The sequence below is a fragment of the Melopsittacus undulatus genome, chromosome 9, assembly GCF_012275295.1.
Source record: "Melopsittacus undulatus isolate bMelUnd1 chromosome 9, bMelUnd1.mat.Z, whole genome shotgun sequence".
Classification (NCBI taxonomy): Eukaryota; Metazoa; Chordata; class Aves; order Psittaciformes; family Psittaculidae; genus Melopsittacus; species Melopsittacus undulatus.
This window is the reverse complement of record NC_047535.1, coordinates 12,461,733-12,488,237: the sequence shown is the minus strand read 5'-3', so window position 1 is coordinate 12,488,237 and position 26,505 is coordinate 12,461,733. Positions and strand designations below refer to the sequence as shown.

Genomic DNA, 26,505 nt, shown 5'->3' with positions numbered 1-26,505 from the left:
GACAGCTCAGCTCCCCTGCCCAATGGGAGCATGCTGCAGCTGAGGAAGTGCCTTCAACTGACCAGACCTTGCCCAAACGCTGTGTAATGAGGAGCAGAAACCGAGATGAACACAAAGTTCAGTAGCTCAGATGATAGGTACAGTATTTACACAGCTAAACGTGGCTGGGATATGGCTGCACAACAACACTCTTGTGTACTATAACAGGATAGGAGCTGGAAGTGTGGTATCTGCTCACAGTTAACTCTTTAGTGCGTGGACACATGAGAATAAGGTTTTGTTCCTATCCAGTCCCCCTCCTTCCACTGCAGGTGGAGGATGAGTCCTTACTCAGAGACATGAATACATGTTCTCTCAGGTAATTGCTACATCAGCTACACACAGAATACATATTTTATATACTGTAATAAAACAGGGCCGAATAGAATATGTAATATTTTATATGCTGTAATAAAACATGAACACCCCCAGTATTTTCTATAAAACGCAGCTTATGGGGAGAGTGTATTAAGGGCTCAAAACATTAAAAAATGAAGAAATCTCTCTCCTGATGGTGATTCTTCTCATCCCTTATCTCAACCACACCTCATGATACAAACCCCCTCATCTCCACTGAGAAGAACCTCCAGTTCTGTACCTGCCACGAAGCATCTTGGTCCAGTCAAGATATTGCAGTTTTGAGCCTCCTTACATCATTTAGCAAGATTACACTGCCAAAAAGCAATTTCACTGCAAGGAAAGCCCAGTAAGTCCTGCCTGATCCCTTCAGCTCTGTATCATCTGCAAATTTAATGACCCTCCATGCTGCGGTGGGTGTAAATCTTTAATACAAATATTAAAGAGCCCCAGTGGAGGATCTGCTCCTCGGTCACCTCCGTGCTGACACTCGCCCTCAGCTTCAAGCCATGGCTCTGGTGCTTGCCAGCATTTTACCCTTTTCAAGAACAGATTATTTTAACCTACAAGCAGGCAGTTTGTACTATAATCCATCACACCACATTTTCTGCAAACCTTCTGGACAAGCAGATAGATTTATGCTATGTAGACGGATAGTTATTTCATTAGCATAAGTGATCAAATTAGTCTGACATGATTTACCTGCAATATATCCATGCTGACTCACTCCTGTTACAGTAAATTTCATCTCTCTAAAAAGCCCAGCTGCAAACTCACTGTAAATGAAGATTTCCTAAGACCAACATTCATCTCGAATCTTTGCCTCCTGTAGATCCTGTTGTGGAGGAGCAGACACATTTTTCTGTCATTTTGGGAATGGGCTGGACTGAAAGAAGAGCCAGAGGGTACAGGAACAAGTGGAGGGCTGCTACACTCAAGGACACCTGACTCCTACGGCACAGCACAAGGAATCAAGCCTGGCACAATACAAAGTAAGATTTCATCTGATCCAACTTCCTCTGGATGCTGACAAAGCACCTTGAGTAAGAGAGAGCATGGAGCAGGAACACTAAGTTCTACCTTGGGAGCTTCCAATCCCAAACAGCATCATCACCTTCTACATCTAATAAAACTACTGAAAAGAAACCCCAAAACAACAAGAAAAAAGCTACTGCATGACCAAATTATCTTTGCCAAAGGAAGAATTTCCTGCCATGTAACCTAAATCTTTCTCACTGCAATCCAAATCCATTCCTTCTTGCCCTATCCCTGCCCGACAGGAGAGCCAGGTCCAGTGACTGTGTTTCCAGAGAGGCAGAAAGACCTGTTGTTCTTCCCCCAGGGCACCTGAGAATTTTCACTCAAGCTGAACCCTCATTTCCCTCGCTCCAGTGTCTGGTTGGGACCTGCAGCCTAGATGGACACCACAATCACACCGGAAATTCATCTTTCTCCTATGAAACAGTCCTCTGAGGGAATTTGCTGGTGTGGGGGCTTTAATAGGAAAGATTTCATTGCAAGAACTAAGCTGAAGTCCAGAAAAGCAGCTCAGGAGGCCTCCTTATTTGTTCTGCGTATGCAAAATGGTTTCTTACAGTTTCTTTACCCCCTATAGAATTACAGAATGGTTTGGATTGGAGAGGACCTTAGGATCATCCAGTTCCAACCCCCTGCCATGGGCAGGGACACTTCACACTTGACCATGTCACCCAAGACTCTGTCCAGCCTGGCCTTGAACACTGTAAGCCATGATGGCTTGCAGATTATAATGTCCTTCCATGTAGGGTTTGCCCACCTCCGACTGCAGCTTTAGGAGCAGCCAAAGCCTACATGGACTGCTGCTGACACAGAGCTCAGGAGCTGCACTGGGGGTCTAGGGTATAATTCCAGCTCTGCTCTGTCCTCTTGTGCCATCTTTAGGCACGTCACCTTCCTCTCAGAGCCATCTTCCCCTCCCACCTCGAGTGTTGTATGTTTAAACCCCAAACTCTTCAGAGACCAACTCATGCATTTCTCAGGGTCTACCAGAGAACTAAATCCATTTCCCAACTCTTTCTGTTAAAGGCAAGGACTTCCTTTCATTTTGCTGTTAGCTGAGCATTCAGGAGACTTTTTTCGCACAGGATTTAAGGACTGCTGAGGAGGTAACTTAGGAACTTACTGCATAACACCTCAAGGTTAATTTTGGTCTAGGGAAGCATCCTTGTACTGAAGATGCTTCTGAAGGTCCACTCCACGGGTAGGCTGTTGGGAACTGTTTGTTACCAATCAAATCATTAAATTACATTCTTAATTCCAACTGTATTCTTCAATGCAGAGAAGCTACGTGCAACATCCTGCTGAGGGCAAAGTGAGTCAAGTAGTTATTAAGTGGTCACAGTTAAAAAGCAGAACAAAGATCCAGTCATTAAAGCATGCACAGAAAACCAAGCCTTTTCCCCCATACATTAATACTCTGTAAAGCTTCCGCTGGCTGGCATGGTAAAATAATATAGCCAGAGATGATACATTTTCCTCCTATATATACTCTCATTTAGCTCCTTGGGTGAATCTCTTCATGCTCTTTGGGGTTTGCCTATTCTTTGGGTGCTTATAACGAGCTAAAGAGTGAGAGTCATCAACATGTTTCAAGCCTGTTATTTTGGATTGGTTAATCAAGGGGATCAGATGTGTCCTTGGGGAAGGACAAGTATCAGTGAGGCTTCATCCCTAACCAGTCTCAAGCATGTAACTTAACTTAAACGTATTTAAGCATCATCGACTTCAAAAATTTTTAAGCACCTATTTAAAATTAAGCAGTTTTGATAACCTGGGACCTTGGTCAAGTCAAAGGACCTCTAGGAAATAAGGTGATGCTGCCTAAGGCCAAGGTCTGTCTTCAAGCACATGCCACCCCATGTAAACCCCTCCAGCAACGCATGATCTGTAAACTACCAGGAAATCTGAGTCTCTTCTCGATCAGCACCATCAAAGTCATGACAGTGCTGCAGAAACTGTTCTCTTTAATGACATGTGATCACTGAAGCTAAGCACGTACTGCATAATTAGTCAGAAAAATGAATTATTTAAGTAACTTGCATTTAACAAATAGCTCTGCCATTCTGATTGCAATGCAGTATTCAGTCACCATAAAAATGCATTCTTCTTATGCAGGAAAACAGATTTCTTTGCCTCTAAGATCCTGCAGGTTGGAGAGTTTTTCTTTCAGGGTTTTCAAACATGAAGTCCTATGTCCTTGCACAGATTTGAGGGTCAGGAGCAATAAGGTAGCTATCCAGGCAGACTGATCCCTGGAGCAGGTTCCTATTGGATTAAGCACAGCATTGCTGTGAATAGAGGAAAACAAACCAAAAACTAATGGGGAAAATGATAGCCTTTCTCTCATTTGACAAAGATCTTCCTTTTCCCTCTTTTTTTGCACGTACATTTTCAGTTTGGTAGACAGGTAATTACATGTCTGATGTAAAGATCGACCCTCCCAGCTCATGCTTCAGAGATGACAGGATTTAGTTGCAATTTTATCACAGTAATCATGAATTCAGTAGAAATGCACCTGGGGTGGAGGTAGAAGAAGAGCTCACTTGAGGTTTTCAAATGGGAGAACTGGCATCAGACATGGAGTTACTGCTCTTACCTTTAGCTTCATCTTCTAAGATTGGAAGAGAGACCTGAAGCAATGCAGAAGTGAGCAAAGCTCTCACAACACAAGACAGGGTTCCAAGACCATCCCAGCTCACTCCCAGGAGCAGGTTAGGACACTTGAGCAGGACTGCACCCAAGCAAGTCAAGCTGCTCTCTCAGAAAGGCTGATTGAGTGGGGCAAACGGAGACAGTCCAAAACTTGAGCCAGTTTCCTACCAGCTAACTCAGCATCTCAGTCCTGCAAATCCTGGCACTTCCATCCCAGCAGCAGTAAGGCAAAGCCAGCTCTGCCTGCCTGTCCTCCCTGCCCAGACCTGCCCTATATTCCCCATGGGTCCCCCCAGCTATATGCACTTAGACTAGAAACACTTAACACAGGTAATGGCTGGTAGCCACATGGGCTAGTGAGCACACGTCATCTGTGGAGGACAGGAGTGAGAAACATCCCAACCTTGCAGCTTTGTCTGAAGCATGGAGTGGACTCTGCTGGGAAGAAGAGGAGAGGAGACGGGTGTGGAAGGATGCCATGGACATTTTCCCAAGGACACTGGCCCAGAGGTTCTGCTCCACTGTCATTAGCTGGTGTGGGGAGGTCAGACCAAGAGCTACATTGCCAAAGGCTGCCAAATGAGGTGTACATGAACAATGTACAAAAATGATGAGAGAAATAAGCAGGAGTGAAGGGAACAAACATTTGGTTTAACAGCAGTTTCCACACACCTGTCACTGCATCTTGTCAAAACATCTTTATCTCATGACCAGCACTGCTTGGCAACAGCATTGTGCCATCCAGGGGCTTGTGGGGCAAAGAAACAGTTATGCAGGATGCAAAGAGAAAGAAAAGATGGGAACAGCTTTGCTGGGTTCCTAGCACCAGGGTGGCCAGTAGAGAAAACTGATGTTCCCTGGACAGAACCTGGTGATACAGACTGTGTAGGAAATGAGCCCTAAAACCACCATCAAACATTCCCCATTCTAACACATGGTGTTCTTGAGGTCTTCCACCATTATCAATCCCACATGGTTGTGCACAGAAGCACCTCTTTCTGACACATACACTCACAAACCAGGATCCAAAACTGCTCCTAAGAAGCTCCAGCACTGGAGACTCCCTTCTCTAGCCCAGGAAATCTGCTCACACCATTACTGTTCTCATCACTTCCCCAGCATCTACACTGAACATCCCTCACTGTACATGAAGTCCATTCTTACCCTTCCACTCCCTCAAGAATGTAACAGACCCATCCTTCCATCTTTGCCAGAGCATTCCCAGGTGTCCTCTAAGTTGTCTCTTGCCATGTTCCTGACAGTTCCTCCACCCTCCTCCCTGGGCAAGTGTTCTCTAGATTTATGATTGTTCCAGGCTGCTGCTCATATCTCTTTGGACTGTGCAGCTCTGGCCTTCCTAAGGAGTCCTTGCCCACAAGGAGTCCTTGCCCACACTGAACAAGCAGGGTCTCTTCTACACATCTTACAGCCACAATTCCTATTTCATAGGAGGGGTAAGACACAAAACGATCTGGTCAGTCAGAGATGGGAGAAAAAGATGCCAGAGCCTCTGCTCTAACCACGAGCCTGAACCCGCTCGAAGAATGACAGTCTCCCATACCCTTTGGATGAGGAAACAAAATCAGGAGCATCACAACTAAATTGGGATGTCTGGTCACTTCAGCCATATCACAACCATGCTTTGCTGTTGCTACTGACGTCCCCTAAGCTGCCCTTTAACAGCACGTCCCTTTCTGAAGCTGCCAGAGCCTTTATTCTTCCTGAGAATAGCTGCCTGCTAGTGCACACAGGGGCAGAGGAAGGTTGGACACTGTGTGTTGCATTGTACTGTCAGGCTAAATAGAAGCTGATGGGATAATAATTAATTGCAGTCTCCCTGTTACAGAAGACAAGACAAAGCAAGAGATATAAATAAAATCATCAAAGGAACTCAGAGAATAGGAGCTGTGTCTGCATTTTGTGAGCAATTTAAAAGCCAGAGGAAGGTTGGGAACCCAAGGACTGAAAAGCAATAAAAATCTATGGAGCCCTCACAAAACCGTGGCAGCGTCTCGCTGATCTGTCTTGTTACCAGGCAGGGATGTAAATTCCCTCAACACCTTTGTTGTTTAAGGAGCTGGAAAGGGAAGGGGGAGAGAAAAAGGCTTGAAGCAGGAGTGACCCCCGGCTCACTCAGACCCAAGCAGCGGGGAGGTGCCCTCACCGCAAATGGAGGGGACAGAAGTCACCCAGCTCTGCTCTGAGGACAGCAACCTGCCAGCACAGGCTGCCGGCCTCAGATACACACTCTGTGGGGCCAGGAAGGCTTCAATGGAGCCATTTTAAACTCTATTTGTACCAGGAGGGCTCCTCTCCTTATGGCTGAACAAAAGCAACCCCTGCCCTGACCTGTAACTTGCCACAGCCCAGCTGCCTGTCCCTGCTTGCCGGCTGTTGCCACAACGTCACCTTCCAGCTCACGGGGGAGAAGCAGAAGTGAGGCAGAGCTGGACCTGAAAGAGCCCCAACACCACCCTAACCTCATGAGCAGCTGCAAGCTGGAGACAGGGTGGGAGAAGAGAGGGGAGCCCTCCCCCTGCACCTCCCCATGAGCCCGTGAATGAAAGAGGATGGATATGAAGGGAGGAGAGGGAAAGAAGGAAGAGAGAGAGCCCTCACTGACATCTGGGCTAAAGTGCTGCTGGTGGAGGCTCTTCTCCTGGAAAACAGGCCATTATACATGCAATTCATCTCCATCTTGCCATTATACATTCAGTTCATCTCCATATGGCCATTAACCCCACCACAGAGATAAAGACACTTCCTTCATTCATTCCCTAAAGTGAATGGCGAGGCTGGGAAGAGAGGGAAAGCAATGAGGCACATCCTCCGCCTCTACAGTAAAAGCTTTTCTTGTTAAGCAGGTACACATCAGGGACAAGCTGGAAGCAGAGATCCCAAATCCCAGCCCCAGTCCAGGATTTGGGTTGTGGGTTTGGGTTTTTCTCTCCCTCTCCTTTTAAATTCTCCTTTCAGAAATTCCTTCTCTGGTTAAATGAAGCCAAGGTAAAGAAAGAGCAGCTCATTAAAATGAACTGCCATTACACAATATCCTCCCCAAAGGCAAACACAATCTTCTTCCCCAAAGGAGCAAGTAAGCCATCAACTAAACAATAACTTCCTTAACATAGCCAGCAAAGTCTTTCTTCCACCCGCTTACCTAAACAATGAACAAAGCAACCAAGAGATGGAAGTCACCTCCCATTCCCTGTGCTGGCCTGGCTGTAACTTTCCATCTCTGGAGCAGTGCTGCTGGTTGGGAAGGGAGCATCTCCTCCTGCTGCCCCATACAGGGCTCCCTGCAGGAGCTGGAGACCTGCTGGTGGTCACCAGAGAGAGGGGACCCCAACACATCACTGCCTGCCTTGTGCCTCCTTGCAGGCCGGGCTTGTCAGGAGGAAGATGTGGCACAGCCATAGCAAGACTTGCAGGCAGCAGAGCTCTTCCAGCCCTGGAGCTTTGGTCTTCTGGGAGGGCTACAACTTGTGCCACTGCTTCTGTGCAGGCATCAGAACTGCTGCTGGCTTGGTTGGCTTTAGGGACCAAGTCCTGGATCTAAAAGCCTGAGCTGTCTGAGCTAAGGATCAGCTATAGCTTACCTGTAAGCTGGTCACGCTGGCAAGAGAGAACTGAGCACATGCCGAGCGAGAGCAGCTCTCCCTTCCCAGTAGTGGGGATGATCCAGGGATCTGGAAGCATGATGCTCAGCGCAAGCTCAGCACTGCAGCATCCCCACTTGGCTCAAGAGAAATAAAGAAGGCCAGGTTGGACAAGGCTTGAAGCAAGCTGCTCCAATGGAAGGTGTCCCTGCCCGTGGCAGGGGTTGGAACTGGATGAGCTTTAAGGTCCCTTCCAATCCAAACCGTTGTATGAGTCTACGATTTTATTTCTATCACCAGAAAGGCCAGAGAAGTCTCCCATCACCTGCAGATAATCTGTATTTACTGCTTAAACTGAGCACATCTCAGAGCCAGAGCACAGTTAAGGTGCTGCGTGGGGGAGAGAAAAGACACTGAGTTAATGTATGTCCTTGACTTCAAGCAAGTCAAGAGCTGCTACAGAAAGTAGGAGAGATCTGGAAAACACCCAAATGTTTGTGGGGCCTGCCACCAGCTTCTCCCTCTGGCTTGCAAGCAATCCTGTGGGCAGGGAGAAGGGATGTAGGCTCCAAGCTGCTGCCAAGGGAAGAGTGAACTGCAACAAACAAGCACTGAACTCAGAGCTCAGCTGCTGTTATGGCAACTCTAGTGAGCCAGCTTCCCACACCTTGTCCCTGAGAGACTACCCCAGTGCAGACCTGCCAGCTTGAGGGTGCTTGGGATTGCTCCTAATGCACTTCAGTCCAGATGAGCCATCTCTTCCACATTCCAAATGTGTGTAAACACTGCTCCTGCTCCTCGTCCCTCTGTGGGAGGGAAGGATGGACTTGGGTAAATGAGAATTCGCAGCAGTACTACTGGCATTTCACATTTCACATCTATGGTCCCCACAGGTTCTAGAAGACAAGCACAGCCCAGTTCGCTCCTCCCAATCCAGACCCATGTCAAACATACCAGAGTCAAGGCCACTTTGAGAGGGATTCCCTCTGCGTTCTTTAGGGCAGTCTTGTGCTGCCAGATGGCACAACAGAGACCCAAGGCAAAGGCATCCTGCACACATCAAGTCATCGAAGGCTGCAGCTTGATGAGGAAGGCTCTGACAACCCTTATTCCCTTGCCCAGGAGCCCTCAAGGCTGAAGTCATTCTCCGATGAGACTCAGAAGTGGGGAAGAGCATTTGGCCCAGGTCTTTGGTGTCCGATAGCCACTAAAATGGTGGCTGCAGCCTGCTTCCTGTCCTAGGAGGACACAAACCAGCCCACAGCTCAGACACCAGCTGTTTGTTACAGCACTTGCCTGAGAAGAGAGCCTCCTCAACCAGCTGCTATGAGGTCCAGAAGCCTCTTCTGTCCAGTGCACAACCAGTTGTGATCTCTGACCTGAAAATCAACACAGTCCTGAGGTTTACACATGAAGCAAGGCTTCATCCCCAAAACCTCACCAGTTCCATCCCTTCATGCCAGCTACAGCTGACTGGAGGGACAGAAGTGCCCACTGAGGCTGGGAGTGTCATGAGGCAGCTGTTGTGACTGCAGGGCTCATACTGTGAAGCCAACTCCTGCGGCCGGTCAGATTCCCTACATCACATTCAGAACAAGAGTGTGTCAGCAGGTCTTTCACACAAACCTGTCTGTCTTTATGCTGCACAGAACAGAAGCATGAACACTCACTCGAGCTGCAGGAAGAGATCTGTCAGCAGAAAGGCAGTCACCTTTAGCTGAAACACAGAACTCTAAAAAGAAAGGTTTGAAAGCTGGGACACTCATCTGTCACATCTGCAGCTGTAAAATATCCTCTTCCTATAGCCATCCTTTTTGTCACCTGCATCCAGGCAACAGGAACTATGTTCACTGACACAGTCATCATTACACACACCACTACAACCTACTTGAGATAATTCCTGCTCCCAGGCAGGGGAGAGGGGAAGCGACGTTGTTGGAATAGCTCCTGTTCAATTGTCCAGAAGGTGATTGAATGCTGTAGCTCTTAGATCCACACAGCCAGTGAGGGAGAGGTCAGGGGTGACAGAGAGCATCTTGCCATGTGAATATAGAGTGGGAAGAGAAGTATCTCCCTCTGATCCCATTTAAAGCCCTTTGTGCAGTGTGTGAGCAAGAACAGGTCCAAAGAGAAGCTGACACCGACCACAGTGTCCAGAAAGGGGGTGATTTGGTCCCAAGCTCAGGAAGTACTCCAGCCTTTGCATGGAAGGAAAGGATGGGTGCAGGCATCTCCTCTGCTCATCCTGGATGTGGATGCCAGATTATTGCTGTTTTGATCTTGGCTGTTGGCACATGTGGTCCAGATGCAAGACAGGGCCAGGACCTGGAACCTCCTGTGGTTATAGTATCTGAACTATCTTGCCTGCCACGCAACTTAGGAGATATGCATGGGTGTGAGCACATACGCAGAACCAATAGAGCTCAAGCTGTTTATCAGTAATAAGTGTTAACAGCCAGACTTTGAGTGCTTATTCAGGTTAGTTCAGTAATTAGTAATCAATATTCTCAGTGACAGGACACGTGAAATGCAAGCAAGAGGCTCTTTTGATCTTCTGTCCTTGTGCTCTCAGATCCTGGACTACGTGGCACAAGGAACCAACTGACTACAGACATGGTAGGTGGCTGCTCATGTGCCATGAAGAAGGCTGCAATCCTGTCTTCATGCCTTGCACTCCAAGATTTGCTGTCTTGTTTCAGGCTTGCGAGGTTACCTGGAAGGAGACAGTTGGTTGAGAACTCATGTATTTTAAACAAAACCGAAGCTGGCACCAGGGATCCTGGTGGATATAACAAGGAGGGTCCATCCCACTTCAAGGGCTGGACAGACTGAGAAGCTGAAGGATACAATACAAGAGTTGGAGGCATCCAGACTGCTTGGGAGAGCTGCTGCAGTGCCAGGCCTGGGTTGGGCAGCTGCTCCCAGCACGTGGTGCTCAAAGACACCAGTTCCCTGCTCCTTAGCAGCAACACATTGTCTGCATCTGCAGACCCATCAAGGGAAGGAAGAGCAAGACACGAACCAGAGGATGGCCATGATGATCTAACCAAGTTGTACTGCTAATGCCACAAGGAAAGAAACCTGTACCCTGTAGTTTATTTCTGCTTTACTTTACTGTACATGCTCCAAGAGACAAATGAGACATCAACAGCTCTCACTGCCATAGGATTTGTGCCCCATCCAGCTGAGCTCCAGCTGGCTGAACTCCTGCAGACAAGTGAGGGCTGGAGCAGCACTAAGCAGCTGTGTTAAAACTCTCCCTCTTAACTGAGTTTTACAGTACCTGAGGGGCAGCAGGCCAATGCTCCATTTGACTTTCCATGCTCCCTCTTTCACTCCTGGCCTCATGTGTTGCACAGTTGAACTCCCTGTTCCTATAGCAGCATGCAGAGACACAAAGACATTTTGTGAGTCCCCTTTTCAGGCAGATCAGATTTACCTGATGCGGACAAGAAGCAGCTCAGAGACAGCAACAGCATCCTAAGAGGCCCTTCAAGGGCAGGATGGCAGAGAGCTCTAAGTCCTGAGGCAACCTGTCAGCTTAAACTTATCTGCTTGAGACCTACAAGCACTGAGCTAGTACCTGCAGTGTTACGCTTCAGAATAGCTCTGCGCTAGTACAACAGCTTCTCTGCTCTTTCCAAGAGTTTTATTCCTTCACAAAGGTTTTGTTTTACAGACATTTTCCTTCTCATGACGTTTTCAATGCAGCGTGCTTGTTGTGCTGCAGAGCTATGGTATGAATATGACATTACTGCCTTGCCACAGTCCTGTGAAATGGTTAAGAAAGACAGAATGAATCAGACAGGTTTGGATTAAAGGGACCTTAAAGCCCATCCAGTCCCAACCCCTGCCACAGGCAGGGACACCTTCCACTGGAGCAGCTTGCTCCAAGCCCCTGTGTCCAACCTGGCCTTGAACACTGCCAGAGATGGGGCAGCCACAGCTTCTCTGGGCACCCTGGGCCAGCGCCTCAGCACCCTCACAGGAAAGAAGAGCTTCTGCTTAAGAGCTCATCTCAGTCTCCCCTGTTCTGGAAGGTTCAAGCCATTCCCCTTGGCCTGTCCCTACAAGCCCTTGTCCCAAGCCCCTCTCCAGGTTTCCTGCAGCCCCTTCAGGCACTGGAGCTGCTCTCAGGTCTCCCCTTCAGGAGCCTTCTCTTGTCCAGGCTGCCCCAGCCCAGCTCTCTCAGCCTGGCTCCAGAGCAGAGCTGCTCCAGCCCTCGCAGCATCTCCATGGCCTCCTCCGCACTCACTCCAACAGCTCCACGTCCCTCTTGTGCTGCTGCCCCAGAGCTGGATCAGGGATGCAGGGGGGGTCTCCCCAGAGCACAGCAGAGGGGCAGGATCCCCTCCCTGAGCTGCTGCTCACGCTCTGGGGGTGCAGCACAGCACACAGAGGGGTTCTGGGCTGCAAGTGTAGACTAACAGGTTATGTTGAACTTCAGAACAGTCATATCCCAAAGGAGCTGCCATCCTCACAACCCTCTGGGGTATCAGGTGTGGACGAACATTATCATACCAAGGCCTGCATGGTCCATAAACCTGGTTCATTATGGAGTGACCATGTAGCCACATGAATCAGAGCTGCACAGACAGGACTGCCATCAAGCGCTGTGCAAGCAGAGGTGCCCGGGTCACTCAGTAAAACTTAGGGTTGCACTGATGCTGAGTCCCTGCTCCAGGTGTAGGACAGACCCTGAACATGGGGATGACAGCCAGGCCTTGGCTCAATGGCTGCTTGCCCACCGGGGGTCATTGTTCTGGCTCTGCAGGGCTGTTTGTTCTCTGACTCCATCTTCATCCCTCTGCTGTACTGAAAGGGAGTTTGTCTCAGACAAATGAGTAGAGCACAAACTGAGCTCCAGAGCAAGCTGCAAGGAAACAGATTGAGTTCTCTGTGCAAACCAACAGTGAAACCAGTCCTTGGTGGCTTCTCTTGTGGGACACTTCAAAGGCACCATGTATCCACAATGCTGCTGCTGCTGCTGCCCTGGGGAAGGAGTCATTGAATATCCTCCATGAATGAGGAGTAAAAATGAAGCAGTATGATTTGGCACGTGCATCATAATAAAGATCCCTGAATGCTCAGCTTCTAATTGAACCTAAAGCAGGCTGTTAATTCCATCTTCACTTCCAGCCTGGAAGGAAAGCATGTTATACCCGAGGGCCAGGACTGATGAACAGAGCCATAAATCAAGCAGTTTACAAGACCAGCAATTAGGAAACAAGCCGACAGAAGGGAAAACTCTGTCAGTAATAAAGCAGACACACCACAGGATCTGCTGAGTGCTCAAAGCAACTGGGGACACGCAGCCCTTTCCACACTCTGTCTCTAATTCTTCCAGTCACATCGCTGCCTTTTCCCTCTCTCCTACTTCCCTTTATTTCCTCCTGTCCCCCTTCAGTTTATCCTCTGTTCTTTACCTCCCTCCATCCAAAAGGCCTGTTCTCCCAGGGAATGAAAGAACACACCTGCTGAGCAAATAGATTTACCAGCTGCAAATGGAGCAGGTAAAGCCAGGAGCAGGTAAAGCCAGGAGCAGAGGCTTGTGCCTGGTGCCAGCTGCCATAGACACACACAGGCATGAGTGCAGGCGTGATGGAGTGAGCAGTGTGCTGCTCCCCAGCCAAAGGAGGCAAAATAGTACCTGAGCCTCCTGGAAGTAGGTCCCTTGGTGATGCTGGGGGAGTAAGTGGCAGTGGGCAGAGCTGCTCATGTAAGGAAGAGTTGGGATGACTTTAACCATCGAACCTGTCTTCTGCTTTAGTCACCTCTGATCTCTTCCAGCACCAGTCAGACCCCAGTGCCCTTGACTTTGACAGCAAATTCCAACACCCTTCCAACATCTCCTGCTCAATTTCCAGGTCCCTCTCCTTAGTCACCATTGCAAATCCTGCTCTTGTTTTCCTTACCCAAAACCATCTCCTGGAGTTGAGTCACTGGGTGGCCAAGGGGGTTTAGACTCACTGTTGGTCCTGGTCCCCTGCACAGCTCTGCACCACACTGCCCTCAGACAACCCCTCTGAAGAGGGGAGACTGCCCCCGGGTCTGACACTCATTCCTGGATGTTGTATTCCTGTTGCTGCAGAGCTCCATGTGGCCTGGGACACCAGCCTGAGCATGTGCAATCGGAGTGCAGGCAATGGATGTTCAATCAGGCTCTGCCTCCTGCTCAGCACACTGCCACGTCTCTAGGACATCACATCTTTCAGAAATCACAGCCAGCAGTGATATATTTTGTCTACTTTAGTACCCAGTACGTGCATCACTCTCCCCAACATGAGAGGAATATGGCTATTTATGAGCCTTATTTTGTCAATAGGAGGGAGACCAGACACTCACCAGTTATCCCAAGAGCGAGCAGATCTATTTACACAAAGGATTAAGTATGTGATATTCCAGTGCAGCCTGGAGCAATGTTTTGTAAAGTCTACTCTGGAAACACTCACTGTTATCACCCATCAGAGGCTGAGGGTAAAAGCAGAAGGAACAGGATCAGTAGCCATCCAGCCCCACAGTACATGTTCAGCCTCCAGCATTCCCACACATCTCAGCTCACTATTCCAACCAATCTCAGCTGCCAAAGCCTTTTCCTTTTGCTCTTTATCCTCCCAAAAGCCAAGACTGACACTTGCATGACACTAGGAACAAGCACAGCCTCTGCACGAACCATGAGCTGCCCCTTGTCCAGGCAGCAAAAGTCCCACCAGCCTCCTGCTGGGGGGGGCAGGAGGAATGTGGGTGCCTCAGGGCTCCCAGGGCAAGGCCACATGACAGTGGTGACCACAACACCCAGTCAGGCTGTGGTGGCCCAATGGTGACCTCACATTGTCTTCAGGTTGTCAGACGGCTGAGAGTCACTTCAAGGAAACATGAATGAGTGTAACCCCAATGCCCTCCCCACTGCATGTTGTTTGGAGCCTCTCCAGTGAGCCTCTCTCTTGAATGGAGAGGGGAAATATTTGTCTGGAAGAGTTCTAGTCCACAAGAGGGGGAATCATCTCCTCTAACCTTGAACACAGAGACTAATAATCCTCCTCCCTCAGCACCAGGGCAGGGAGGCTTTGATGAGCCCCTTGGCAAGAGCTGTTGGAAGAAACTACAATCGAAAGTTAACAAATTGGGCTAAAAGGAAATAAAGGAGAAATCATTTCAGTGCAAAGAGATTCCAGAAAAGGAGCAAACAGCTGCATTACAGGGAACAGGCTGCAGCAAACTCCATGAGGAGCTGGGGAGGGGAATGGCTTTCAAGGTCTTGAGAAAAGCATATCCCAGACACAAGGCCAAAGCAAGCTCAGCAGCTGGGGATTCCTCTGGAGAAGACAGGAAATCCTCTTTCAAGGGAAGTTTTTCCCACCCAGCTCTTGGCAAGCCCCTGTGAGCAGTTATGTGTTGCTTACCCAAGGTTTCTCCCACGCTACCCAGTCCCAGGTTTCATGCCCAGAATGGCTGGACAGTTTCTGAACTCCTGCTCCTCACCCAAACCTGCTTCTTCATTTGGCCTTCAGTGCAAGGCCAGGTTGGACACAGGGGCTTGGAGCAAGCTGCTCTAGTGGAAGGTGTCCCTGCCCGTGGCAGGGGTTGGAGCTGGATGAGCTTTAAGGTCCTTTCCAACCCAAACCATTCTGTGATTCTGTGATTCTGGCACTGGAAGGCAATTCCAGCTGCTTTGCTTTGCTCCACTCTGAGAAGGTCAGAGCTCTACAATGAGCCATATGTTCACTCTTGGCTTCCTCTCACAATGCCAAGACATATCTGCAAGGAATAAAGACAGAGGGAATGTTAAGTTATAGCCACGGAACTGGAGCCTCTCCTTGGCTTTCACCTGGATTAGCTGTCAGGGGCAGAGCTGGGAGGCCCCTGCACTGCCAGGAGACAATGTGGATTGGTAATTCACTAGTGGTCCATTGGGACCCAGCCCCTCTCACCCACAGCCGAGCCCCTGAGATTGATGCAAAGGGGATTTGATGGCAACACAGAGGTTTCCCCATTGTGGCCTTCAGCAAAACAGAACTCATTTTTGAAGGAAGCTCTTTACAGTCCTCTTGCATGACTGATGCTTGGCACCTAACCCTGCAGGTACAGGATTACATTGGAAAGGAACCTGCCTGCAGTATTCAGGAGTAAGAGAGAGCCTCTGAAGTAATTTGGTGAGCTATTTATGGTCACCATTCTCCACGCCTAAGGAAACAGCAAGAGTAGAAGGATGTCAGAGAAAGGCCTTGTACAGCAGTGTGCCACTGACAGCACTCCTGGAGACTCAGACCTGGCAACTCACATCTCTGCCTGGAACATGAGACAGAACTATACCAGGACATGCCACGAGCATCAAGATACCCTGTTTGGAGGGGTCAAGAAGGGGTTGGGAATGAGCAGGGCACAGGCAGCTGCCCAGGGGCACAGCTATGGCACTGAATATGGACATGGATCTGGTCTGAAACCCCTCCAAGCAGCAACCTAAATTGTCTCTGACATCTCAGCTTGAGTAACTAACCAATGCAGTTATGCCAGTCAATCTTCCATGGACCCCAAGTGACCTCAGCCAGGTAACTTTGCTTGTGCACATCATTTTATTCTTCATCCTTGGAGCTGCTCTCCTTTTCAGACAAGGCTAGAAGGCAGCAAAGGAAATTTTCCCCTGTCAATGTGAATTAGATTTGGTTATTTTAGATATATGTGATTCCTGCTTCCTGGCTAATAACCATAAGGCCAAACATCACAATTGTTTCCTAGAGCAGGAAGCTGGAGGTGAAAGGTGGCTGAGAGCCGGAGCAGAGACAGCAAGTGAAAACTCAGGTGGTTGTTTCCACTGCTCATGTACGGAGAGGTGATGATGGGTGACATCTAAGCATCAGGCTCAAGGGAAAAAGGAAGGTCAAAAAGGGCATTAAGAAATCACATCAAGACAGTTCAAGGTATCTTTAAAAGATGCTTGGAAGACAAGGAGCAGCTGCCAGAGGTCAAGGGATGCTCTCTGTGGCCTGGGATGGAATAAAGCTCTTCTAAGGGTACTGAGAGGCTGGCACGATCTCTGAATGCACACCCTGCCCACATCCTGCTCTGCCACCACACACGAATCCACATCAGAGCCACAACTGCAAGGTGATGGAGGTGCACAAAATGTGCACTGCAGTGAGACAAAGCCAGCACCAGCTGAAGACTCTGCTGCATGTCAGGGCTGGATTCGTAGGCCCAATGGATAACAATGCTCTGGATGGCAAAGAAAACATGACAGATAGGTCACCCTGCTGAGAACAAGGTATTCCTGGGTATCAGAGCCTGAAGTAGCACAGAATCATCCTGGCAGCAGTGGGACCGGCCAGAACACCCCTGCCCACTAGGAGAAAGGAGCCAGAGCAAGGGCTGACATGATAAAGAGGAAGCTACTTGGATTTAACTTCTCCCTGTGAAGGGAAAAGATGCCCTGTACACAGCCAAAGCTGCCAGAACTACACAACCTGTTGCCCCAGGGCACAGTTTTATTCCCTTATACTAAAAAGTAGAGCAGGCTGCTTGTAGGTTGTCACTTCCTGGTCTTCCTCCAACTCCAGCCACTGTTCCTGTACACTTCAGCCCTCTGTTTCAGCTATGTTTGTCCTACACACCAGGTGTATCATCCTCAAGACTGCTCCTTTCACCCATCAAATGCTATGCTTTCTTACCCTCCAAGAAGCTCTACTGGACAAATCCTGCCTCTTGGACAACACCCCCCCCTCCCCCCCCCCAGGCCTTCATGGGCAGGACCATCTCATCCACAAACCAGTGATGCTGCTGCTCCACTTCATTGCAAGCCCCCTCGCCAATGTTGCTCTACACCTTCTGCCCAAACCTGCAATTGCATCGCCTTCCTAACAAGCTCTCTGGCTCATTTTGTCTCTCTTCATCTCCTACATTCAAGCTGGAGCCTTTCCAGCTCCCTCTTCTGCCTTGATTTCCCTCTCCCTTTCAAGTTCTTATATGTTTATGGGCAAGTTACAGCATCTTCCTGACACCATCAACTTCACACTGGCCTCTCTCACAGGTGGCCTCTGTTCCAGGAGCTATTGTAACCTCTCGTTCCAGATTCCTGTAATATTCCTTGTCCAAACAACCTCATCTTGAAATCATGATATCCCTCTCCAACAGACATCACTTCCACTGCTCTCCGTAGGCCCTCATTTTTCCACATAAAACTGTCAATCCATGAAAATGTCAGCTTCACATTCAGTACCCATCAAGAAACAGATCAAGTGGATGAATCATTTGGAGAGGAAAATAAAAGAACAGAAACATCTCTGATTCATCCACACCTTGGATACCGCATGCACTCATGGTCCCTTCATCTCCAAAGGGGTTTCAGCACTGAAATGGATTCTGCAAAGAGCTCAACAGATGGTCAGAGCCACCGAAAGGAATGAAAAGCGCAATGACTGCAGCACAGAGCAGTGGGCTCAGGCTCATTAGTGTGCAAGGGAAAGGCTTCCAGGGGGAAAGTAGGGTGTGAAGCCGTGATGATCTGAAGGGGCACTTTCACTCTTCCAAAACAAGAGCTCAAGGTCACTGATGAAGCAAGCAGGAGGTTGACCAGCCCCACGCAGCCAACCCTCTCCAAGAGAGGGACTCCATCTTCCCTCTCTGCTCTTGAAGCTGGTACAGGGGCTTTACTTCAAATGTCTCTGGATCAGAGGACCAACAGATTCACCTCTACAATTCCCATTATCCCATTTCTCTCAGTCAAATATCTTCTCTCTTCATATGAAGAGGAAAAAGCCCACCCTAATGTTCTCAGAAGTAAGCTAATTATACTAGTGCTGAAGGCCTTTCCTTTCCCATCTGTCAACTCTCATTCAGTATGAAGGAAGCAGCCCCCATCTTCTATCAACTCACAGCACCAGGCCACCCACCAGTTTTCCAAGGAAGCGTTGTCGTGCTTTTCTTTATTCACGTTTCTAGAAGGGAAAAACACTCACAAAGCTCCTCACTTGTCTTCTTCAAAACCTTCTTTCACTCCGATTCCTGCAGCACATTTGACAGCACAGCACTGAGATCTCAGTCAGAGGCACGCACTGCTCCTCTGTTCAACTTCACCAGTCTCACACTCAGTAGGGAGCTCTGGGACAAGCTGTCTCCTTGTGCAGTTCCATACCACGAGGTTTGTTTTGCAGTTCTCATTCTGGGGGCCTACCACAGGTACTCCCACAGCTGCACCACTGGTTCAGCATCCCACTCTTCTGTGCCATTTCTTCCCCTGAAGGACCATGGGAGGGACACTCAGGCCCCTCACTACACAGGTCCCACTCTCTTCCTAGACTGGTTGAGCTGAAGTGTAAAGGTCCAGAGGCTTTTCCCCACTGCTCCAGAACTTCCACATTCCAGCAAGCAGCAGCTTTCAGCCATGCAGGGGGGACCCACAGGACCTTCATCGCCAGCCAAGGAGATCCCACCCCCAAACCTGTTTCAGAGCATGACTGCTTGTACTCCCCAGTGCAAAGCAAAGGCAAACACACCACCAAAGCAACCCTGCACACACTCAGGGTCACTACTTCCCTGTCCTGCTCCAGGCTCTACAGCCACAACACAAGTCCCTGCATGATTCCCATAGTCTCATTTTCCTTTTACCACTGGGCCAGGGGATCCAATGGTCTAGGTTGGCCCCAAGTCCTCTGCGTTAATAGCAGAAGAGCCAAGCTGGGTACACACTGGGCTAGGAGCAAGCACTGTCCTTTCTGCACTTGGAAAAGGCTGGAGGAGCTTTAGGAGGCCAGGGAAGCCCGTGGGGTGGTAGGTTGGTGATAACCCTGCTTTGCAGCAGTACCTCTCCTAGCAGAGAAAAGGGCAAAGGTTTTGGAAGAGATTTGACACTCAGCTATAAGCACTCAGCTCCAGGAAAACCCTCTTGTCCTGGACAGGGGCCCAGAGAGGTGGAACAATCCCTGGCCTTGAAGATGCACAAAAGCTGACTGGACCACATTCAGACCACATGGACCTTGCTTTGAAGCTGGCTGTGCTTTGAGCAGGGACCTAGACTGAAGAATCCCTGAGTGGGGACCTCACTTGCACAGTTAACAGCAGGGCTCTTCTGAGCAGGCATGGAGCACACCACGGAGCATAACTCTCCTCCTTGGCTCACTGGCATGAGATACCCACACTACAGAACCATCTGGCTCCGTCCCTAAGCTGGATGCCCTTTAGATCCAGAACAGCTCCCCTCCTGAGAGCATTCCCAAGGGCTCATCGATCAGCTGAAAGGAGAGGGAAAACTAATCTGCAGGAAAATTGAGGTGCTAGAGTGAAATGCTGATTGGTTTGCATTTGAATGATAGTAAGAATGCTCTTACATCAATGTCTCGGTCTAGAAAACCCCCTTCAAGGTTTGAAAGTAGTTCATAAGAGCCTTATGAAGCAGAGTTCTTGGCACTGGGGTGGTGTCTGCAGGAGAAACACCAGTTCCCATTGATACTGAGAGGATATAGAAATATCCCTCCTCTACACACAGACAGTTCTGCATTAGGGTCCTGTAAGGAGGGATTTTATACCCTCATCTGGAGACAATAATTGAAAACATGGGTTTAGAAAGCTCCTTTATAACCCCCAACATCAGAGCAAGTAAATGTGCAGCATCTCAGATGTTTTGCTGAAGAGATGAAGTGCCATGACTTCATCTCTTTTGTGAGACTCCAACTAATTCCCCTACACATACAAATCAGGCTTAAACGCTTCCTGTGCTCTCAACTCTAAGACCTTTACTTCCAAACAGACTGTTACTAAGAGCTTCCACCAAATGGCTAAATGCAGTAACTGTGCTCAGTTTGGCCAAGACGTTCTTTGGCCTTTTCTCCCTCAGTGCAAAACTTAGTTCTCCCTAAAAGTGCAGCATGTGCAGAGCAAGGACTCAGCTGCAGGGATATGGATGCAAGAATAATGGGGTTTGTTGCTTGCAAATGTTTTCAGGACCTCTTCTGAACTGAGAGCACTTGAACTTGCCCAGACCCTCAGACTGTGCAGCAGTGTGGTGAAGGAGAAGAGAGTTCTGCCAGGAGGAAACTCAATCCTGAAGTCCTTGTTCAGGGTTATGTATTTCAGGACTGGCATAAAACTAGGGAGGAGCAGCCAGAGCCCACAAGAGGAAACATCAGAGAGTTCTCTTGGAATAATCCCTTCCATGGAGAGGGGTTCAAGCAGCTCTCCCAGATTATACCTTCCAAATCCTCAGGATCACTAAGAAAGAGGCTGAGCTGTTGTTTCCACAGCCTGACTCTGGAAACTGCACCCACTAACACGTGCACAGACATGGGCTCAGCACTGGAGATGCTGCTGTTTGCATATATGTGATCAAGAGGTGTGCCTGCACCCAGAAGACCCCCACACTCAGTGGCTGGCTAGTGGCCATCTAAAAAAACACAGAATCCAACAATGCTGCCTGCATTCTGTGCTCCTGAAAGCAGCCCACTTACATGCTGTTAGACCCGGTGTGATGATTATAGATGATAAACAGCATTATTTTGGGGCCTGATTACCTCTGCTTTTTCATTCTGTCACTGTTGTGTGAAACCATCTCAGTATTATCAGTTCTATGAGCAGAAGCAGTGTGAAGATACAGTCTCCTCTGAAAGGAAGGGCCAAACCTGGAGGGAAAAGGAGGAGCTGAGGCACAGAGTGAGCTGGGGCAGGCTTCTGCCTCCTGAAATGTGAAGTCTTTAAGATGCACCTGAACACTCTGCAAACCCCAAGGTCAGGGAGTGCTGAGAAGTGGATTTCATTATGCAGCTGTAAACCCCACAGCCAGGAAAGCAGCAGTGAGGAGCCAGCTCACCTGAGCTCTGCTCAAGGCCCTGCTATCCTACAGCTATCACAGAGCTCAGGATTTTAGGAACCTGAATAAAATCAAGTCTTCTAAAGCAGCAAAATGGCACATCAGACCTGTCAGTACCACGTATGAAGCTGGCGAAACTCCTTCCCACACCAGCCAGCAGTCAACTGCCTCATCTGAAGATTAGGACCTGGAGATGCCTAAGGTTGGATGCCAGAGCACACACCTCTGACTTCTGTTTCAACACACTAATCCATCATCCCAAAGACTGCAGTCAGCTCCCAGCTATGTGAATAAACAGACACCACTAACCCCTAGGGGGAGGATGTCAATGTCCCTCACAGAAGATGGGATAAGGCCACTGAAGCTCTACAGCCTCAGCCAGTCTTTCCCTTTACTTTGGCCAGAGTAGGGTCTTTTCTTCCTTCCTCCCTTCCTTCCTGCTACTTCCAATCAAGTATTCACTTCCACCATAACTATTCCCTCTTCCCTTTCCTGCCTGCTCACTGCCTGTCTTCTCCCTGCGATGTTCAGGTCTCTCCCACTATGGTTCTCCATGTGCAATCGCAGTATTGTGTGCTATGCTGGTTTGGAGAACTGGAGAAACAATTCAACTTCACAAACTCAAGACTCTCATGCTGGACTCCCACTGGCACCATTTAAAATGAGAGACAGAACTGGGAATGCCTGGACAGCCTGCACAGTTTTCCTGCCAGTTCAGGATGCAGGGGGAGAAGGCTGAGAGGCAGAAGGAACAGCGGGTTGGCAAAGCTGAGGCTCACAAGCAGCCCTGCTTCCCTCCACACTAACCCCACCATGACCCAGCTCCTCAGAGACAGCCACTGCCTGGGACAGAGCAATCTGGAAAACAACCAGTTCTTTAAGCTTTATTATTGAATAAATAAATCACTCCAGCTATCACGAGGCCCTGAAGCCAAAGTGGCCAAGCAAATGATAGGAGAAGCCAGAAAAACTTCAGTGAGAACAGGTAACAAGAGACATGTTTACCACAGAAGAGAGACAAGGCTTCTAATCCAAGCAGGCTGCTGCACCACAGACATTCCCCATGGCCTGGTATGGCTCTCCAGAGCTATTTACACGTACAGGCAGGGAGACGCCGATCCCTGGCTGGGGAACAATCAACTTTTCTTCTCTCCAGACCAGCAAAGCCAAGATTTTCATAAACTCACAACCCCCAAAAATGTGCCTGCGGATTGGGTAGAGCAGAGCCACTGCTCTCCTGCCAAGCAACAAAGCCCTTCTCCTGTGAGTGGTTTCATGGCGAGGTTTCTGTGGGGAGGAAGTGCTTCTAGTGGTCAAGGCAGAGAACAGGGGCTCGGGAGACCTGGATCCCACCCCTGGCTGTAGGAATCAGAAAGCTCCGATTGTAGCACACACACACACACTTGCAGGAGTCCCTTCCCCACTCCTTGCTGAGGCAGGAACTGCTGCTCTGAGGAACAGCACAGGGGCACAGATTTGTCCCCACCTGGCAACACCTCCTGACCTTGCAGGGCTATTGCAGCATTCACGTGATTGATGCCTGAGAGGCTGTCAGAGTGCTTTGGATGAGAATCACTCTGGAAGGTATTGGAAGAGGTGCACATAATGAGAGCAGCACATGAGAGAGAGACATGCAGCTCACACACACTGCTCCCCTCTGTGCTGGCAAACCTTCACCCAGGCTTGCTGGTTCTGCTGCTCATGCTTTTAAATATTGACAAGATGGACTTGGAAACCCTGTGTCTTAAAGCAGAGTAGCCAACACTGCAGCTTAACAGATGCTCTTACAAACACCCAACCCATTGCTCTGGCTGCCCAGACTCAGCCCCAAGTCTCTGCATTTCACTCACAAAATCAGGCCAATGTGAAGCAAGACTGAGAGCCCATAGCAAATACTGAAGCCAGGCTGAGAGCCCATGGCAGATACAATCCAGTCCTACTCACTGCTGGTGGGCTGGCACCAGTGACCTTCGGTGTCTTGGTTTCATCCCAGACACCATTAACACACTGTTTATTCCCCTCTTCCAGCTCATTAATGAAGACACTAAAGAAGACTGGACCTCACCCTGATGCCTGTGGCATATCACCAGATAAACACCACCTTGAAATGTTCCTATCAACCTCTTAGGTAGGAAGGACTGTTGCCTTGGGGTGTACACAGCTGTTAGACATGATGAGTTTACCTGCCACACTGCATGGGCCCCATGGGGAGAACCAACCAACTGTACCAACAGGTTTTAAAGAACTAAAGAAAAGAAAGAAGGAATGTCACACTGCTGTGGATGCCTCTGTGTTTAGAGCTGGGCTTGCCTGTTTGCAATGTTTTATCCAACTTTTGGGTTTACTTTGTGTCTTACATTGATCTGGATGCTGTTAGTGCTCCTAAACCTCTTACCTTGTTGGCTGCATGTCAGAAGTGGGTGGCATGAGTCAATCACAGTGGACCAGTTTAAAATGTTGTAAGATACTCCCCTCAAGTGGAGGGAATAAAAATCACTCAACCATGTGTGACAGGCTCTGTAGTGAACCTTAGGTAGCAGGAAGGTAATGAGGTGGACATCCACATGAGGTAGAGTCTACCAATCAGCTTAAAAGATATTAGGAGCATAATAAACTTACCAGTGAAACTGCAAAACTAATCTTCCCACTCTGCTCCAGGTATACAGCCACTCGTTGTATCAGGTATCAAAGGGGCTTATGCTCTGATTACCAGTCAAGTTACCACACGGATGGCTAATGTATATCCATGACCAGGTTTTGGAACACAAGCCAAGATGAGTGACAAGTGCTCCTGTGTGGTGTATCAGCAGAAAGGGAAGAGGCACCTTGAGGGGTGAAATACCCAAGTACTGTAGAACTCAGGTTTATGTCTTGTATACCTACCAGAGCCTGCAGCAGGGCTGCAAGGGATAGACAAGCACAGAGAGAACAGGCTGCAGTGTGTTGGAAGAGCTGGTGTGGGTGGTATCTATACTCACCCTGAGGCTGATCTCATGACCACTGTTTTCCTCAAAGCAGGCAATGGAACACAAAGAAAGACTCTGGATTTCACTGTAGTTTTACAGTTGGGGAGAGAACAGCTCAACTCCAAACTCTTCTGTATACACTGAACAGGAAAACATTTCATCTCCTGCAAATGAAAAGAGATCAGAGGGGCTTAGCACGAGGCAGGATTTGTGTCTGTAATTGATCAGTCACCAAAGGGACACACAGACGTTTATTACTGACAATGAATTGTGCCAGTGAGGCAGGCGCCTGCAATTACTCCTGTTACGTATTATCTTTCATTAACTGCAAAATATATAATTAATAAACGTGCCCCCTCATTTTTGTTAAGTTTTACTGCAAAGACCTTATTACTGGAATAAATCTTTCCAGCAGAGCAGATCGACAGCACAGGGGAAGGTGCACGCTCTGTTTGTGTGAGGATTTCCTTATGAGAACTGGAATTATCAGGGAGAAATAATCACCTCTCTTCATGGCTAAGACTGTGGAGACACCCCATCTGAGACCATTTGTTTAAGCTCATGCCTTTTGGAAGCAGGCCAGAAGACTCTGCCTTGGCTGGCAAAGCTGACTTGCTCTGAAGGCAGTCAGGCAGACACAAGCTCTTCTCTCACTGGCAAGTCTGGAGAAACAAAACTGAATCTCATTTCTGGATTCACAGGCTGTTAAAGAAGTCTCCTGGCCATAAAGCTGCTCAGAAAGACCTCGGTGCTTAGGCTGATTCTTTTATAAGCCCTGTGTTCATCCGCTTCACAGTGCTGTGTTAGGGCTGCATGACTGTGATTTGCTTGCCATATACATCAGACCTGGCTTGATTTGGGGATGTTTGGGGGAGGTTGTTCAATCATCCCAAGAACTGCTGCAAAAATGTTGCTGAAATTTGACTCCAAGCACAAAATTCCCCTTACCTTGTCTCCACTTGTGATCTTTCCCTCAAGTTAGCTGAGTGCCAGTTAACCAGCAGTAATTCAAATGTTTCCACAGGCTGTTCTGGGCAACACTTTTTGCCTCCCTGCAGGCTACAGATGTTCCTGGTTTGCCCTGGGCTGGTGTTCATTCCTGCCTGGGTTGGCATGGGCAGCAATGCTTGCCTGCTCCATCATCATCCTCCCTGCCTGGGGAAGAGGCAGAGGGACCAAGAGACCAGTGGCAGAAGGAAGGCGCGAACAAGCACACACTGGATAGGCAAACATAGGATGCAACTTCTGGGCATAGAGAAGACCTAAAAAAGCCCCCAGGAGAAGAAGAGGACTGTACGGATTTGACTGAAACCATATGATTTCACTGTCGTCTCCCTCCTACTGCTTTCCTCTCCCCTGGAGGACACATCTACAGACCTGTGCTGTGGCTTGCTTGGAGCCACCGCATTCCTAGCTGGATAGCAGGGCAAGTGGTGGGCTAGGAGGATTAGAAAGGCTTTGAGTTCCCATGAAAAGGGAGAAAGCAGCTTTGAATAACCTTTAATATAAGAGCCTTGTGGGAGATACCCACATAAATACCAGGCTGTTGATTTAGAGAAAGCCAAGCAGTGGAGGAGACAGCATAGAAAAAGAAATACAAGGAAGGGCCTATAGGGATAGAATAAGGGGAAATGGCTTTAACCTGCCAGAGGGGAGACTGAGATGAGCTCTCAGGCAGAAGCTCTTCCCTGTGAGAAGTTCTTCCCTCATTTCCTGGCCATCCACTACCAATCTGTCACCCAATTTGCAGTTGTTGGTGAGAGAAATGCCCAACTCCTGACTCAGAGCAGGTCCTGTCTCAAAAAACTACACTCAAGAACCTGGTACTGCCCTAAATGTAAAGGGGTCCAGTCTCCACATGGTTGTAACTCCCACTGAACAATTTTAGACCAGCCAACTAATCTGATCACACAAAAACTCTGGAGTCAGCAAACTATCTAGTTAAATGATGCGTATAGAAATGCTAATTCAACAGCAACTGAAAGCTCACATTTTGTACTGATACAAAGAAGAAAAGAGGGGCTGAGCACACTGTCCTTGCAGAAAAAAATCAGAAGAG

At 48.7% G+C, this 26,505-nt stretch overlaps 1 long non-coding RNA gene across 2 annotated transcripts in view; it reads right to left on the bottom strand.

Moving 5' to 3' along the window:
- Positions 1-8,645: 8,645 nt before the first annotated feature.
- LOC115947615 (uncharacterized) overlaps positions 8,646-26,505 on the bottom strand; it is a 42,745-nt gene continuing 24,885 nt past the window's right edge. For both annotated transcript variants that reach the window (XR_004081504.2, XR_004081505.2), the window contains 3 exons: positions 24,459-24,610; positions 10,969-11,059; positions 8,646-10,398 (listed from right to left, as the gene is read on the bottom strand). This is a non-coding gene — a long non-coding RNA (uncharacterized lncRNA). The remainder of the gene's footprint in view (positions 10,399-10,968; positions 11,060-24,458; positions 24,611-26,505) is intronic.